Below are 19,025 nucleotides of genomic sequence, written 5' to 3'. Positions count from 1 at the left end.
GGGGGGGAGCACCTCCATGGTATTTTTTTTCTGCTGTCTGGAGTTGGGCTTAAATGACTACCTATGTGAATGCTATGTATTCTCTTGCATTTTCCATTTTTACAAGCGTAAATTTATGTGTAACATTCACTGAGCAATATAAACAATTAGTGGCTATTCCTCATTCCCAGCACGGGTCTGGGCAGGCACAAACACAGCACACCCCCCAGCAATCTTAAACCAGGAAAGGCACAGGCAATTTTCTTCTGCCATGTCTGGTTCAAAAGATCAGTAATTCTGCATATCTGTAGCTTCAAAAGCTTAAAGTGTATATTATCCCCAATGTTTGTATCAAAAATGTGTCTGCTTTTCATTCGGTTAATCTATCCTATTTGCTTTGGCATGGTCCGCTTGCACGCATTGAGTACCTGCATTTCACATACAGTCGGTTCAACACTATGCCTCCCCCCATTCAGCCCCTCTGGGTTGAATGACAACTGTGCCCACTGTCAAAACAGTAGCTGATTGGAGTGTACACAGGTTGTGCTTAAATCCACCCCTGCCTTGAGGAAAGTGACAACATGGAAAGCCACATGGTCACGTGACCATAATAAATTATAGTAAAAAGGTACAAAAAATGTATTTTTAAAATAAGTAAACAATTATTTTCTATATTACAATGTGTTTTGTTGTATTGACAATAGGTTATATTTAGAAAATGTAGAAACCTAAACACTTCTGCCACTGGAAACAATAGAAAAACATGCAAACCAAGGCCTCGTATTTCATCTCTGCTGTAACCAGCTGACTGCTGTTCTCCCCAACATTCTTCCACCTTGTTTTTTTATTATTTTTTTCATTACATCTATGGGAATCTAATGACATGCTTGAACAACAAGACATATGTATGTTTTAAGCCCAACTCTAGCCCAAAATAAGTTTCTTTCTTGTTTTCAATAGCACAGGCTACACTGGTGCTTCTTATTACTGTCTATGTCCCTATTGAGGATAGTTTACTTCCTGCTCCAATGAAAGGCTGTCAGTGGGACAAAGAAGCAATGAGAAATCTCTCCAGATAGAGACAACCACCTCTGGAACCTCTTGAAATATCTGTTAGAGTTTCCTAGCAGTCTGACTTCCTTTCTCTGTGACCCCCCGCCCGGTATCTCATCTTCTGTCTTGGTGTCACACCAGTATCACTGGGACACAAAACTTGGGTGAATAGTCACATTGAAGTTACAGACAGCAATATAAACCGGCTAGAGGTTCCAATCCTCCTTCACTCTATCCAAAGCAACAACAACAAAAAAAGTGCAAAGGCACCTTAGCCCAGCATACAAAGTTCCAAAGATGCTTTTATGAGCACAAAGCAATATTATATCAAATACAGTATGAAAAACGTCATACTGCTGGAGACAGCACAGGCAATATGTAATTTATAATTGTAGCTCCCTGACAAATGCCCTGGATATGATTTGTGATGTCTTTTGTGGCCTAAAAAAAAGTTGCTTGCCGTAGTACCAGGATGACAAGTTAGATGTTTGTGTTCAAGGGCATCATGTGCTGAGCACTGCAAGAATGGGGCTTGGAAGTTTAGTGTAAAATTATTTTACAATTTAGACTTGCGGTATATATTATACTCCCCGCTTTTATCTCTCTGATGAATGTACAAAGTCTTCCCAATAGCTTCTGATGCTGACATGATAAAATAAAGGTGAGTGACATTTAGCCAAAGGTTACCGACTCTTAGCCAAAGGTTAATGACCTTTATTATGAAAGCAGACCTTTCACTTCTGCTCTCAGTGGAGACGGGTATGGGGTGGGCGTTTTAATATCCAGCCCATCCATTTTAAATGAAGCGGTGACATTAAAAGTCAGCAGTGCATAGAGATTTCATAACTGAGGGTTTGGTGTGTCCCTTTCACTCAACAAACACATTTTTGATTGGGGTGCTCAGTGAATGTCTTGAGACACAGACACAGGAATACAACTGTGCCCAAAATACTCATATGTTCACATTTCTTTGTTCCGAGTTCAAATGTTATATGCATAGAATTGTAACAAATTCAGATGGCCGCACACGTTGCAATGTGATTGTTCAATCGATTGTAAACGTGTTTATTAGAATTGTACGGAAATGTAACATGTAATCATAGAAATGTTTTACATTGTGTGAATGGTGATAGGAGGAATTGGAGCTTCAGTTGTAAATTGTTTACATATGCTACAATGTTTATTTTTCAAATAAATTGTTTAAGGCCCCGTTCACATGGGCAGCCCCTGTGTTAGTATATGGGCAGCCGTGTGTAAATGGACGGGCTTCTGTTTATACCCGGTTACCCCCAACTCCGGCCAGGTCTGTAAAAACAAATGAATCACAGGTCCGTTTCGCTGGACCTGATCGTGCCAGATCGGGGGTAATCTGATGTAAAACGGACATGTCGGTTTCCATCTGATTCTCCATAGACCGCCATGCGGTCCCGTAATTTCAGCTTTTTTTTTTTTTTAAATCTTGCGATGGAGGAAAAAAATGGATGAACACAGCAGTGACATCCACTCTATACTGCTCTGATCAGGAGGAGATCTGTGCATGGAGCCTTTTCTGATCAGCCCATGTGAAAGGGGCCTTACATTGTAGATGCTAAGACATTTTCATTGTTGTGGCATACAACCTTGTAGTGTCTCAGCTACAAAGAATGATTCAGTAATCTAACGTATTTACCTTAGAGAGAAGGAACTTAAAAGGAGACATGATCGCTAGCTACAATTTAATCAATGGCGACTGTAAGGACAGAAATAACTTGATTATTCTTAGGTCCCTGAAGAGGACACGGGTCTACAATTTAAGGTTAGAGGAAAGGAAGCTTAGTCTAAAATTGCAGAGGGGGTTTTTATGGTCAAAAGAGCAAAAAATAAAAAAAAACCTCCCCAAGTAATGATAACAGCTGGTAGCACTGGCACATTTAAAAAACTTCTAGATGTCTTCCTCAATGAGCATTACATACAGGGATATGTCAATTCTTAGAAGAGATAACTTCATCTGAGACACACAGCTTGGGCTGGATGGACCTGTGTCTTTTTTTTGCAACCTATACTTTGTCAAATGTAACATGTGTGGGTCCTTTTTGACCTATGCATTGCAGTACGCACAGGAAATCGCTCATTACTGCAGTTCTTCAGTGTGTTGTGGTAGCATATATTTAGAATGGCACCCAAAGGTGCATCTACAGTAGCGGGCAAGGCACCCACGCTGCAGCACACCCCAATGCACAGGCTGCATTAAAATAAGTAGTGCATTAAGGTGTACTTCCAACCCAATAAAAATGAGCAGACTAATATAACCCAGCATGCATAATGCTTAATAGGGTGTTACAAATAGTATGAACGGGCCCTTAGGCATTTAAACAGAAGCCCCATAGTAAAAAATATTTTTTTTAGACATGTACAAATATGAGGCTTGTGTCTTCAAAGCTGAGCTATCCTTTCCTTCACCTGATCCTAAATCCATCGAGCATCTTGCCACACAAAGGTATTGATTACAGTCAGACCACTTTGCACAAAGACAAATCATTGATCAGGGACTGCCCTGAAAGAGTTCTTACACGAGGAATATGGTATTTTACAAACCAATATGACACCCAGTAACTGTCACTGACAAAATCAATAAACAAACAAATGTACATGCTGGAAGGGGCCGTAAACTCCAGTGAGAAGATTCAAGTACATAATTTGTGTGAACAGGGCTGTCCATTGCTTAGTTAAGTAACCAAATTTCTTTCCGGCAGCGTAAGCTCGGCCTTTGCTTGGTTAATTGCTTCAAAGAGTTACAGCACCCGGGGTCATCTCTACAGAAACCAGGGGACGTAAAAATCCAAGACTGAGGTGTACATTGTTATCATTGTGTAATATAAACTGCAGATAATTTATCAAAATGTCTGAATCTTTCTTTTTTTAACAGATATTCATTGACAAAGTACGGCAATAAGAGCAAGGAAAACTAAAACAAGTTGTGTCCCTTTATGATGAGGTGAGGTGAGGTGAGAAAATGCCAAGCAGTATTACAGGCTGGCCAACCACAATATAGACAAACATATAGTCGGCCATTATGTGAAACATCCATGTCATTAAATAAGGGATACATACAGATTTCATATTTGGTAAAAGGAAGTGTGTAACTATTAGAGCACAGGGACGTCCCCATAATGCAGCATCTCCCTGGGGGGCGGCAGCATTGCCAACAAAGTTTTTTTGTTAGCTAGACTCAGCAGCCCAAGACTAAACGTAGAGTACTGAAAAGAACTCGGTATAATCCCAAAGGGATTTAGACCACAGTAGTCATAGAGGGTCGGAGTCGCCACTATATGCAGTAAAAAACACTTTATTATAACAATTTAAATGCACATGAATAAGACCAGAGAACACAGTACACCCACTTTCGGTGATACTCTACCAAAATGGCCACCTCCACATAGGGGTACAGTGCAGAACAAGGCATGGTAAGTCAGTGATCGGGAAAGCTCAGCTGCAGGGAGACCACAGGCAATACTGGTGACAAATACTTTACCTTCTCACTGCCTTATGGGCACAGCTTCCAGAGTTGAGTTCTCTATAACTAGCACTAGTCCTTTCCAGAGTGTGGACAAAGTGCAGTCTCTTTTCTGATAGAGTATGTTTAGGTGGTTGAGGTTATTTTTATGTGGCGGAAAAGGAGCGTCTTGTTGATGTGCGGGGAAGCATGATCTGTCGCTTTACAATTGGATTATTTGTTTTATTCCACTACATGAAAGGTAGAATGAGAAGTCTGTCAGATGTACTATATATTCTACATGAAGAAGCCATGAAAGAGTGAAAGTGTACAACATACAACGGCATCAAATGCAAAAGTCAGCAGTACTGAGACTATGAATCCCAAAAGAAAACCAAAATTCCCAGCACATCTGCCACTGCAACTAATCAAGTGTGATTTCAACACAGAACTCATTCCATGTGTGGTTGTGCACGCCATGCAAGGAAGAGAATAAGTGAAAAAAAATATATACAATATATTATATAATAGATCATGTTCAGCATGGCCGTTCATCTACAAAATAATTAATATCTAGTATTCTCTGCTAATAATGTGACCCTGGGTCCATTAAAAGTATGATTCTGGGGAACTCACATTGCCACCACAGAGCCTTCCCTAAGTAACTTGTACAAAGTATTTTCAGGGAAAATGAAAATCCATTTTGACTGAAACTACTCCCTGTAGTATGACTAGGGGGTCCTCATTCTCCACAAAGGGGGACCCCATTGTTTTATGTATTGCTTGAAGCCCACCCATAAAATACAATGGTGTCCACAGAGAATAATTTTATTTGATGGCATTACCACAATAAAGGGTTTCACTAGCAGATGGTGCCAGTGAAATCTCACGTAAAGAGACCCTGTTACTCCATTACACATTAGGGGAAATTTATCAAAACTGGAGCAGACAAAATCTGGAGCAGCTGTGCACGGCAACCAATCAGCTTCTCTTTCATTTTCAAAGCTTAACTGAACAAGCTGAAGAGAGAAGCTGATTGGTTACTATGGGCAACTGCTCCAGATTCTGTCTACTTCAGTTTTGATAAATTCCCCCCCACTGTATCTTGAACCTATGTAGTAAAGTTGGCATATAGCACTTTCTGGTGCTCTTTTTGTAGAATGAAGCTGTTTTTTTTATTTTATGAGCAATCCTATTTTTAGTTTATAGACACTTCTGGGAGTGTCAGAGGCTCTCTTACTCCTTGCAGCCCACAGCTAAATCCACAGTCTGCTCATCCCCTGCTCTGACATTACTAGGGCACCAGCAGCTGAAGGAGAAGCCTCACGCAAGGCAAAGCTCAGAAGCACACCTAGGCTCAGCACTGGCCTGCAACAATTCAGTCATATAAATTCTGGGCCGGCACTAAGCAAAGTAGATAGAAGACTCAGCACACTCCTGAGCACAGTCTTGCATTGGGCTTCCTTTTCAGCTGCTGGAGCCCTGCTGACATCTGAGCATGAGGGGGCTCACATTATGAGCTGTGGAGGAGCAGAGGTCCTGTGGCACTCCTGGAAATGCCAGCGGTGGATCAATAAATGGGATCACTCAAAAAAGAAAAAAAAAACATATGAATTTCAAGCAAAGAGTAACCGTAAGTGCTACATGCTACTTTTACTATATATATATATTACTATATATGTTCAAATTATAATGTGTTCTGTGGTGGCAGGGTCTCTAGAAACAAGAAAAACAACAAACAAGGAATCATACAATCAACCAGTAAAAAAAAAGAAAGAGACACGGATAGCCATCACATTTTGATCATAATAAGAAAACTAAGACATAAAAAATTAAAATAAAAAACACAGGACCATAAAGATACAGTTAAAACATAGCAGGGAAAGAAGGAGAAGAAAAAGAGCATATCCAGTTAAATAAATAAGAAGATCCATATCTTGCACCGGAGGGTAAAGCCGCAGAACCGTATGTAAAAAGAAATCGTAAATATGAAAAGCATGGGACAAAGTACTGCCCTAACCATTCTCAATCTCACAGATAGGGATCACCAGGGAGAAACACAAATGTTATTTGTGGTCAGACATAGGTTGTGCGGAAGGCCAACTAACGAGACCACAGTAATAAATGTTTATTCATAACCACTTGGTACGTGATATGTTCATATGCACTAATTCTATCTAACTCAGACATCCAGGCTTCCAACGTGGGAAGCGTACCAGACACCAATTTATGAACCACCAACCTACGAGCCCTAAAAAAGGCTCTTTTAAGAGCCAGTTCAGTATGCACATCCAAAAAAAAGGAGTCACTAGAACCTAGAATGCAAGTACAGGGGGAATTAACAATCAGGGTTCCAAAAATTAGATTAAGCGTCGTCACTCCTCCATCCCAATACCGTACTAATTTAGGACATCTCCACAGCAGGTGCAATAGGGATCCCTAGTGTGAGACACATTTTGCACAGGAAGGATCCTCCTTTGCACCTATTTTAAATAAAAATCTAGGTGTGCAAAAAAATTCTGTGTAGAATAAATAATTGAGTAAGCCTACTTAAGGCAGAAAGTGAAACCTGCACTATAACGTTCATGATATCCTCCCATACGTCATCTGAAATGGCTCAGAGATCAACCTCCCATCCCCTCTTGTAGTGTAAAGGTGATTGCTTAGCAAAATTAAGGAGTAGTTGTGCATAAAGAAAGGAAATATGTCCCTTCTTATTCATGGATGAAACTATGGCGTCTAATACAGGGGTAGGAGAGAGTTGGTGCCACTGAAAGCAATTGGGCTTGCAAAGCTAAAGATATTTAAAACACTTTTACTGTGCAAATGGTATTAAGACTTTAATTGTTGAAACAAGCGTAGAGTGCCCTCTTCCTATAGTTGAGTAATCGTAAGAACCCCTGAAATCTGCTAGTTTTGGAACCTTTGTCATTTATAAAGCTCACGTAGGCGTTCATTGTGCCACAGAGGGGTGTATCTGGTAAATCCCTTTACATTCCAAATCCGTGTAGCTGATTTCCGAACCTTTCCGAGTATGTTCACTGTGGGGAGATGAGGATAATTTTTGACATACAATTTAATTTCCAATGAGTGTAATGGATTAATACCATCAAAAAGATATGAGAGGATATGGAAGGACTGTGAGTGTGTCCCGCATTTCTTCCATGCTGAAAGATGTTGCAATTAGGAAGCTAATAAGTAGAACTTAGGATTGGGAGCAGCCAAACCACCCGAATCCTTAGGGCTTTGTAATGTCTCTATCTTTAACCTTGATTGTTTCGGTTTTCAGATAAGGTTCCTAAGGACACTATTGATCGGCTTGAAATATTTGTAGGGAATCCAGCACGGAGAATTATGTAAAGGGTAGAATAGCTGTGGTATTCATACCATTTTAAGTTCACCATGCTGGCAATCGAGAGGGGCAATTTACACCAGGCTGTGCTCTGTGACTTAAATGTTTGTAGCAAGGACACCAGATCAGGCTTTTCAGAAACATTTATCTCTAGGTATGTAAATCGTCGTTGTACTTGTAAATGAGACATAGCAGCATTAAGTGGGATGGATAGGGGGTCAATAGGAAGGAGGGGGTAGACTTGTCCCAATTTACCGATAAACTAGGGAGTTTAGCAAAATCCGATAACAGAGACATTACATGATACAGGGAAGACTAAGTGCCCACCAGGGAGAGTGTCATCCGCATACATAGTTATTTTTATCTTCTTCCACTCTCCTTTTAAAGAGTCAGGGTCTCTATCACCCAGCTCTGACTGGACTGACCCCTGCATTACTCATGTAATGCAGCAGTTATTTACTCAAAAAGATACAGAGCACCTGCTGAGAGGCTTCACATATCCATATCAACAATATCCAAGTCCCCTATGAAGCTTCTAAGCCAAAGGCTGTGATTCCTTACCCTATATTACTGCACCGTCTGGATGGTTCAATGGTATGTTGGATGGTATGTATGTATATGAGGGCATATTCCTTTGGCAACCAATTTGCCCATCCGCCTTGCTGTTAGACTGGTCCCCCCTGCCTCTCTTTCCCTCTGCTCCGGCTGTCTAAGGATCCATGAGTCAGCACATCTAATACAGTGTATTAGATGCGAGGACGTCGAGGGACATTCTACCATTGGAGTGGAGAGGGAGAGAGGATGCAGGGACCAGCCTAGCAGCCAGGTTGGACTGAGGTTCGGTTGAGTATATCTTTTTTATTTTATACACTAGTCTAGACCAAGACAAGCACTTTCCCTTGCCGTGCAGTCCCAGAACCCTTGCAGTACAGAGGGACCCCCACTGCAAGGGTTAAGTTTTATTCTGCCTGGAGTTGGAGTGCAATTCCAAAAGTGGAATCTTTGCCAAAGGAACATGGCTTCTAGAAAAAAAAATTGTACAAAAAGAAAAATGAACTTTAAACTCTTCTACAAGTGTATATTCCTCATGAAGGCATCTCAGTCTGCAATACTGAGCCAATAAAACGATTACTGCCTACACCTAATATATAACTTAGTTTAGATTTCACCGTGCACATTATGCAATCCTCAAGTTATTTGATACATAGTAAAGGACGCACATAAGTTACACTCGACCCTGTCCCTTCACTGCAGCATTTACACTCTGATCAAGTAACCGCTGCCAAGGTCAACTGAGAAGACTGAGTCACTCCATCGTTCACAGGCTCAGCTCTGAGAACAAAAAAAAAAACCTGATAAACGGGCTGCTTTAGCCACTTTTCTGTCTGGTTCCTCATTAAAAAGACAGCACAGAGTGAACATAGAGGCGGCAATAACACATATCTAAACCCAATGTCAAAATACGTCTTTTAGATTAGAACATGTGCTGTGCTGCGGCTTAATCCATCAGATAGTTCTTGGTGGAGAATAACTAGGAGTTCAGAGAGGGCTTTTCCAGATTTGTATTCAAATTAAAATAGTCAGAGCTCAAGCGGCAACCGAGTAATACAACAAATGTTAGTGAATGTCAAAATATGTTTATGAAATATCAGATGAAGGTCTATATTGTGTAAATGTAAGGAAACTCTCGTCGAAAAGCATTTTTTTTTCTATTTCAGCTGATTCAGGGACACGGCCTGAATTAGACATGAGCACCGGCAATACATTAGGCCTGGTTCACACCTGAACGTTTTGTAGCGTGTTCAGCGCTTGACGAACGCTCTACAAAACGCTCAAACACATCAAATCCCTTGTATTCAATGGGTCTGGTTCACACCTTGCCGTATTTCCGCCCGTCCGAACGCGATACAAAACGGCCTACGCCCAAAGAAGTACATGTACTTCTTTGGGGCGTTTTGGTCTCACGTTTCCATTGGGATACAGCCAAGTAGACCACGGAAATGCGCGTTTGTCGCACGGTTTTTTTTTACCGCGAATCGCGGTAAAAACACGCGACGCGAACCGCGCGACAAACGCGCATATTCAATACACCTAGGCGTGAACCCAGCCTTAGTTTTGTTTCGCTTTCATTTGGATTTTCTGTTATTTTGTTCTTCGGGATTCGAGTCCGAAAGTCAATTTGCTTCGGTATTGCGGTTTGAAAGTCAATTTGTTTCGGGATTAGGATTCAGACAAAATCAGGAAATTAGAGGAGATTAATAAGAACTCCCCACGTCATCGCTTACCGGCTAACCTTCTGGAGGACAGACATAAGTTATGCATCCTTTTATTATATGAGCACGAACATGTTCTTAGAAACTTAAAAGCAACCTCCTATGCCCTTAATAATAAAGGAAACTCTTACTTGGCAAATAAACTTAAACAACATCATGCCCGATTTAATCTTCCCTTTCTTATTGATCCTTCCACGGGGAAAAAAGATTTTAACCCTGCTAAGATGATTGATATTTTTTAACTATATTATAAAGATTTATATAACCTACATTCGGATCCAACCACGCCTCAACCTCAGGAGAATAATATCCACGCTTTCCTGGCTCCTCTTACTCTCCCCCGATTACACCCGCAAAATTTAGACCAACTTTCCTTTCCATTTACTCACTCTGAAATTGATTCCATCATTGACTCTCTCCCTCTCCATACATCCCCTGGCTCGGATGGCTTTCTGAATTAATATTATAGAAGATTTAAAAACATTCTCACCCCATACCTCACCGAAAATGTTAACACAGCCATGCCCAAAGTGTCCTTCCCAACAGAAATGTTACAAAGTGTGATCGTTACTATACCTAAACCACATAAAGATCCCTCTCCTCCTATTAACCATAGGCCCATATTATTATTAAACTCTGATGTAAAGATTTACGCCAAGGTCATTTCCATGAGACTACTACACATTATACCCCATCTAATACATCCGGACCAAGTGGGATTTGTCCGTGGCAGACAAGCACAAGATGGTTGCTTAACATCCTTAAATATATTGAACTTCACAAAACACCTTCCCTCATTAGATGCAGAAAAAGCGTTTCATAGAACTCACAGAGGATATCTTAGAGCAGTAATCCAAAAATTTGTATATACTGGCTTAATTTTTAAAGCAAATCTTTCCCTTTAATCTTCGCCCACTGCTAGGATTTTTAACTCAGGACATCCATCCGCTCCATTTCCCCTTAACCTTCCTGGCGGTATTCCCGAGTGTGGCTCGGGGTTAATTTTCAGTACCATAAGCGGTAACCCCGAGCCACACTCGGGATTACAGCGTAGCGTCTCTTACCTTGCCCCTCGAGCCGCGCTGTGTCCTCCAACCGATGCGTGCATCTGTCTTCCGGGTTCCGTCCCTTGCGAGCGTCTGCAAGGGGGCGGAACCTACCTCTCTTCCTTACCCCAGTATCCAACTTCCCAAATCCTCATCCAATACTTACACACTCACTTATAAACCTCCTCTTCAACAGCTCCTGGTAGAATTATACCTATGCTTCCAACTTCTTCCTTTTTCAAGGCCATGCATCAATATATTCTTTGCTTCATTTGGCAAAGGAAGACCCTTAGATTTGCGGCACATATTCTTTACAAAACTAGAGCAACTGACGGTGCTCCCTAATTTGTTACATTATCACCGAGCGGCCCTTCTTGACCAAATTCAATACTGGTGTCATTCTCGGATAAAATTTTGGCACAAATTGAACTTATTTGATTCTTAACAGATTCTGCAATAGAACTATTGTTATCTTCCAAATTTAATACACTTAATACGATTCCTTCATATCCACCACTTAAAGCCCCCCTTGCAATATGGGAATCCCTTTCTTTAACTTCTCTCTCATCCAAATACATTCAAAGCATTTACCCATCCCTCACGGTGATACAACAACTTATCCCTCATACCAACTTGACTAAATGGATACAATTACGCATTCATCAATTAAAAGATCTCTATCTCCATAATGCTTTAAAATCCCTGAAACAGTTTTCTGACCAGTTTAATCTCCCTCTGACTGAATTTCATCAACGGTATCAAATAACCCACCTTCCCAACAGACAACCCTTCCTGCCAGTTGTGACTATCGATTTTTATTTACTAATAGTGCGTCCCTGGGAGGTATCACACTGTTTTACTCTTATTTAGGAAACACTGACCACTTCTCGAAATCACCCCAGATGCTTAAATGGGAGCGTGATTTTGGTATTACCATCTCCGATTCCCAATGGCGGAAAGCATTTCAGATCTCCTATCGAACATCTGTGTGTGCTAACCATTGGGAAACCTTTTATAAAATAGTCAAATCGGTGGTATCACACACCCTATAAGCCATCTTAATTTTTGAGACCGCTCTCTCTACAATGTTGGAGACAATGCAGTGAAATAGGTGATCTAGCCCATGTTTTTTGGCATTGTAAATCGTTCTGCTCCAATTGAAATTAAGTTTTCCATCTTATTTCCCAATTTACAGTCACTCTTGTTGCTCACTATCGCTCTGGCGCTCTTACACATTGATCTAGATACTATACCTACCTCTTCTAAAACTATATCATCCATATACTTTATGCTGCCGTTTACTAATTGCTCAAAAATGGCGTAATGCTTCCCCCCTAACATTTCAGAAGTCATTCACTTAACAAATATCCAATGTTCCTATGAACGCATATTCTAATACAAAAACCATAAATATCTTACCTTTTATAGATGCCGGGAAAATGGCTTCATAAACCATATTGTTCGTTGTGACTGCTGTTTTGTTTGGTATTCTATTTCTTCCCATTTTGAATTACTTGTTTCCTTTTCCCTGCCCCGATTATTGCCCTCTTCCATTTCCCCTTTCCTGCTCTATTTTTGTACTTTTACCCTTACATTTACAGATGTTCTTGGATCTTAATTTTTACAATTTCACAACGTGGTAGTAGCTCATGCTCCTCATTTGTTGTGACTGTATTTATGTTATGTTTGAGCAATCACTACTTTACTACCTCTCCATTGTATCTGCATACCTGTTGACTTTTTGTATGTATTCAAACTTTCAATAAAGATATATTGAAGACAAAAAAAAGGCTATGCTAGATAACATCTTAAACTCAGATTTTATTGAATGTTGGCCAATTCAACAGGAATCGGCTGAAACTTGAGCTGTGGGTGGCCCTGTTGGCCAGGTGGAGAATTCTCGCTCAAACACCTCTGTCAAACAGTGTCATAAAGTTCTTACATTCTAAAGCTGGAACTTATCCCCAATAGATCACTATTGTAATAAAATTACATGGCCACACATTTATGATTGATATCTTACAAGACACTTTTGAAGGTTTATTAAATGGGAAGGAACGGCTAAGACTGTTACTACACAGCAGTGAGGTTCCTCACATCCATTACCATCTCGGCAGTGGTCCCTTATTAATAGCTTCTATTTCTGAAAGCCGTACTAAAGGCGTCACACTGCTCTGTCACTTTCATATAATTATTTTTTTTTTATTAATTCTAAATAAGTGTTTTTACTACATCATCCCATATCTACCTCTGCATCAATATCTTTGTACCTGTCAAAACCTGTACTTGTCCCAAAACCCCTGGGGTCAAGATTTAATTAAAAAACAGCTGGGACCTAAACAAAATGAAAAGCGAGCCGGTGAAAATGAAAGCAATTTCTCACTCTCTGGGGTGAGATATAAAAATTAAATGAAAGCGGAAGTTGGGAGAAATTCTATTGTTATATCATCGTACTTGGTACATCAATTCAATGTCATTGTTATTTTCTTTATACTTAATCAATACTACAGGATTAAACAATATATCACTCCTTTGATACCTCTAATGGAGCTTGTAAGATTGCTTTTCCTGTACTGCTTCACAATACGTACAGTACAATACCTACTGTAATTGCTTACTGACAATTAGTACAATTAGGCTTGATACAAACTATTGCATTAGTCGAATTTTCTGATACAGAAATGGGAAATTCTTGACACCGACACATATAAAAGGGTGGCATTAGCCTGGAGATGATCATGGCCCCATCTTAAAATTTTCAACCAGATTGGATGCCTGTTGGCCAACCAGATCAGAGGGCTTGTTTGAAAGCCCCCTTAAAGCACTACTGTCCAAACTAAAAAATCCAAGTTCAAAAAGGTGTTCCTTGCCAGTTATGGTAACCTAATCATAAAAGGCTTTAGTGAGCTGGGATCAGGACCAAGTTTATGCATAACCAACATAGTCCATGGTCTAGGGCACAGCAATTTAAATCCCTTAGCACTTACAGTACAATCACATGAGGCCAACTGGTATATCCCCTTAATATGTATGCAGGATCTTCTACACCTGTGAATTGCAGTGGGTAGCTCTTTCGATTAATAGGGCAATTTGGTACAGTACATTAACAGAACAAAACACAGCATGCACTGGCCTTGTAAAGTATGAAATGCTAAATGGACCACTTACCTGCTTCTATAGTCTTGTGCTCCCTTGCTGGCTGAAATCCCATATCTCCCTTTCCAGCAAGGAAGCTGCAGTAGTCCAGGCAGTAAGGGAGTGGCTTCACAGAAGCTGGCACATTTTTACTTTGCTCACCAAGCCATCCTTCTGCCAGCAACAGAATCTCTTGTGTAGTCCTTTGGGATTTTGAAGTGAATGAGTTGTCCATGATCCATGATGTAGGTGAATCAAACAAGAAATGGGGGATTACATAGTAACATAGTAGGTAAGGTTGAATAAAGACACAGGTCCATCTATTTCAACCTAAGCATGTGCCTGTGTGTGTGTGTGTGTGTGTGTGTGTGTGTGTGTGTGTGTGTGTGTGTCTGTGTGTGTCTGTAAATATTTGGGTCTAGTAGTTTCCATATCCTTGTATGTTTAGTGAAGTAAGAAACTCATCTAAGAGTTTCTTGAATCTATCAATGCCATCAGCGGATATTACTGACTGTGGAAGGGAATTCCACATTTTTACTACTTGCACAGTAAATAAAAACCATGCAAAGTCTGAGTTTAAACCACCGCTTCTGGTTGTGTTCTTGTGTCATCAATAGAGTTCTCGATGTAAACAAGCTCCTCTTTTCTAAGGAGAATAAGTTTAATTTCTTCATAATTCAGGCCTTCCATCCCCTTTATTAATTTTGTAGCCCTTCTTTGATCTCTCTCAAGTTCGTGGATGCCTTTCCTGGGGGATGGTGACCAGAATTGAACTGCATACTCAAGAGAAGGCCACACCAGTGATTTATATAGTGGTAAGATTATGTTTTTATCCCTTGCCAAAATCCCGCCTTTAATGCAAGATAGTATCTTTGTTAGTATAGTTAGCTTTGCTGGCTGCTGCGTGGCATTGCATGCTACTGCTGAGTCTGTGATCTATGAGCACCCCCAGGTCTTTCTCTATGTTTGACTTCCCCAATGGAGCACCCCCCAAGTAGTAGTTTGCGTACACGTTCTTTGCTCCCATGTGCATAGCCTTGCATTTTTCAATATTAAATATCATTTGTCCTCTTTCAGCCTAGGTCTCAATCTAGGTCCTGTTAAAGTGAATTTATTTCTTGTTAAGAATTTACTGCCCGGGGGGCGCATGCGCGGGCTACGCTAAGATGGCCGCTTAGCGCGAGAGCTCTGCACCTCGGCGGCACGACACCTCTTCCCGGCAGCTAGGAAAGCTTTGTACGGCACGATCGAGGCTGAAGGGTGCCAAGGTCCCGCTCTAGATTCGGACGAGCAGACGAGGCTTGGGTCGGCCCGAGGCCGTGCAACGAGGCCGCACTCTGGGGATCTGACAGGCGGCTCCCCCCCTCGAAAAAACCATGCTAGAGGCTGGGGGCGGAGAGGGACACGAGGGACGCTGACGCTGAAGTCACGCTGAAGCTAGGCACCCAGCCAGAGAAATCAGTGAACAGGCGCTGCGAGAGATAAGGTACAGAGGGGTCATTAACATCTTCAGTACTGGCAGATGGGAAGCCACAGACACAGCAGAGGTAAAACAAATGATATGGACTCTGAATTTTCATATGCAGTGCTGCACTATAAATATTAACTAAGGGACTTTGTATGCAATATGAAGCAAAATGCAATATGAAGCAGAGGATGTTACCTATATCTGATTGATTATCTGATTGAGGGCTGGAAAACACAAAGTGTTAACTAGAGACTGTGTAGGCAGAAGACCAAGATGGACCACTGGTTCTATAGAAGCCTGGAAGCCTGGCAATGAGCGTCTTCTAAGTAAGAAGTCTATGGGATGGTATAATTTAGTGGCTTCTGCTGATTATCGTGGAAGAGTCCACTAAACATCTTAGAGACTATGCGCTTCTTTTTTGGTTGCTTTTTTTCCCTCTCCTCCCCCTCTGTTTTTGCTTATACACTGATAGGTTGTTTTGTTACATTGTAGTATGTAGATGGTCATTGTATATGCCTCAATGAAAATAATAAAAACTTTTGAATAGTAAGAATTTACTGCCCTACTCAGTTTAGTATCATCTGCAAACACCGAGATTGAACTATTTATTCCAATCTCTATGTTGTTGATAAATAAGATAAATAGGATCGGTTCCAAGACAGAACGCTAAGGCACCCCATTCAGAACTTTTGCCCAATTAGAAAATGACATTTATTACTACCCTCTGGATCCGTTCGTGCAGCCAGTTTTCCACCCATGTACACACAATTTCATCCAAACCAATAAACCTTAGTTTATGAATTAAATGTCTGGGGGGTACTGTATCAAATGCCTTAGCAAAGTCAAGATACACCACGTCCACTGGTATTCCTTACCAATGCATATGGTTTAAAAAAGATTGCAATAAAGTAGTATAAAATTATATATGTATATACACTGAGTGGCCAGTTTATTATGACCACCTGACGTTTGTAGGCAAATTAGCTATAATTAGCTATAATTTCACGCTGAAGTTGCTAGAGGGCCAGACCATTATAAAAAGGGAAGCAGGTTGTTTACCACGACAGTAGAAGTGATTTTTTTTTCTGAATATACGGGTAAACAACGCGATTTAACAGCCTTTGAACGTGGGATGATTGTTGGCGCTCGGAGCCATGGAGCGAGTATCAGCAAAACAGCAGAATTCGTTAAATGTTCAAGAGGGGCTCATTGTTAAGTGTTTAAAGACTGGACTGTCAGCCCAGAATCTGGGTCTGAACGTGCGAATTGTGGCCTATGGGAACTAGTCAATGTTAGGGCAGAACGGAGAGTGGCAAGACTGGTACAAGACAACAGAAGGGCAACAGTGCAGTGTCAGATTCCTCGCATCACCTTTCAACATCTCGTGGAGTCACGAGGCGGCCCAACTAAGTAATCTCGTGGAGTTATCTCGTGGAGTTATCGCGTGGCCCAACGAAGTACTGATGGGGTGGTCATAATAATCTGGCCACTCAGTGTATATATACACATATATATACACACACACACACACACACATACAGTATGTGCTAAAAGCATTATTTGGCAAAAGTCCAGAAGACGTGGCTGCCAAGTAGTCTGCAAAAAAAAGATAGAGCGTATCAAATATATAGAAATCTAGTTCAGTTGTCTTCTTGAAAGCATCTTGCTCTATAGGTCAATGTACATATTGATTGTATGCATTGATTCTCGCATTCATTCACAGCACTTGTGCTCTAAATATAACTTTCTTCCCTAAACCAACTGAGCAAAAATGACAGAAGCCTTCAACTCTTAATGAGTGTATTTCTCTAATGTACAGTGCAGTGTACAGAATTATGCAGGAAATATCTGCAAGAGTGAGTGTGTCATCACTTGTGTGGCCATATTACCATGAAATAATTTAATACGATATGATATAAGAAAAAAAAATTATTACGCTTCAGTACATTGAATGTAACATTTACACTATACAACATTACTAGATTATTATTATACATTAAAACATTTATCACACAAGAGCATCGTCTGCATCCCATATTCTCTTACTTTACAGAATTGAATTCATTACTGGATGCAAGGTGTGCTTTAATAAAAAAGAATCCAAAGCTGTGAATTTTCATATCTGCCCGTTGTACTCTGATTGGTCAGCAAGACTACTTGTACATAGGCATTTCTTATAATGGACCAATGTATTTCTATATATGCAGAACACAAGCTACAGAAAAATGACATGCTCCCCCCATGTGTTTTTCAGGTAAAATTGTGATGTTATCTGTCCCTCCTCTCCACCTCGTCCTATCATAGAACACCTTGTATTCACTGAAATGTTCTATGAATGACGGAGGTACTGAGTGACCCACTATGTTCAGTATACAGACAGCAAATTGCTTGCGTAGCACCCAGAAGAGACCAGCACTGACTGTATGGAGCACAGGCTGACTATATGTAGCACAGGCTACTACAGCGAATTTCTGCATTCCCAGCAGCCCTCTGGATGTGAGAAATTAAGAATAAGATGTAACCAAGCTGGACTAATTTTTTTTTTTAAAGATAATTCCTAGAGTTCAGCTTTAAAGGTAAATGAGCACAGACTGTACATTATTCAGGCTGTTTGCTTTAACAGATCAGTTATTGCTCACGTTAGCAGCCCTTTCAACGTCAGAGACAAAACTGTTCATAGGTTGTATTTAGATATATCACCAGCTCAAGCCTCTCAGCAGAACATTTCTCCTGCTGCAGCTTGCTGTTCCCCCGTGTCTCCCCGTGATGGGCATTGCAGAGAGAAATGTGTCCTGAACACAGGAAACATGGCAGCAATTTTTGAGGAGGCCAAATTGAAGAGGTCTCCTACTGACTGCAGCCACAGCCTCTTCCCTTCCACATGTGCTGTGGCTCTTCCCTTCCACATGTGCTGTGGAAGGGAAGAGCCACATGGACTGCTGGGGGGACAGAGCAGGGGTGCTGAAACAGTTGCCACAGGAAGACTCAGGGGAGTGACTCAGGGGAGAGTTCCAAAAAGGAGCACCACCAGGGCTCCTGTTGTGTGCTGGCTGCAAAGATTGCACTGTGCTGTCCAGAGTACTGCAGTATACTGCCTGCCAGAGACTGTGTTGCTGTGTTATGCTAAAGATCTACTGTGTTGCAGTCCAAACTGCCAGCAAAAGGAGAGCTGGTGGCATCTGATTCACAGAACTGCAAGTTCCAAATACTGTAAGTGTTGTCACCCTCCCTACACTGGGGGGGGGGG

General features: G+C 41.0%; 1 protein-coding gene and 1 long non-coding RNA gene across 2 annotated transcripts in view; one reads left to right on the top strand and one right to left on the bottom strand.

The window, feature by feature from the left end:
- ZMAT4 (zinc finger matrin-type 4) overlaps positions 1 to 19,025 on the bottom strand; it is a 327,812-nt gene that overhangs the window by 123,909 nt on the left and 184,878 nt on the right. The gene's annotated exons all lie outside the window — the stretch shown is intronic.
- LOC108789862 overlaps positions 18,219 to 19,025 on the top strand; it is a 14,978-nt gene continuing 14,171 nt past the window's right edge. Inside the window, exon 1 of the long non-coding RNA XR_001941421.1 lies at positions 18,219 to 18,295. This is a non-coding gene — a long non-coding RNA (uncharacterized LOC108789862). The remainder of the gene's footprint in view (positions 18,296 to 19,025) is intronic.

This window comes from Nanorana parkeri, unplaced genomic scaffold (assembly GCF_000935625.1).
Source record: "Nanorana parkeri isolate BGI_ZX_2015 unplaced genomic scaffold, ASM93562v1 scaffold2, whole genome shotgun sequence".
In the NCBI taxonomy this organism is placed as follows: Eukaryota; Metazoa; Chordata; class Amphibia; order Anura; family Dicroglossidae; genus Nanorana; species Nanorana parkeri.
This window is presented reverse-complemented; position numbering and strand designations above follow the sequence as displayed.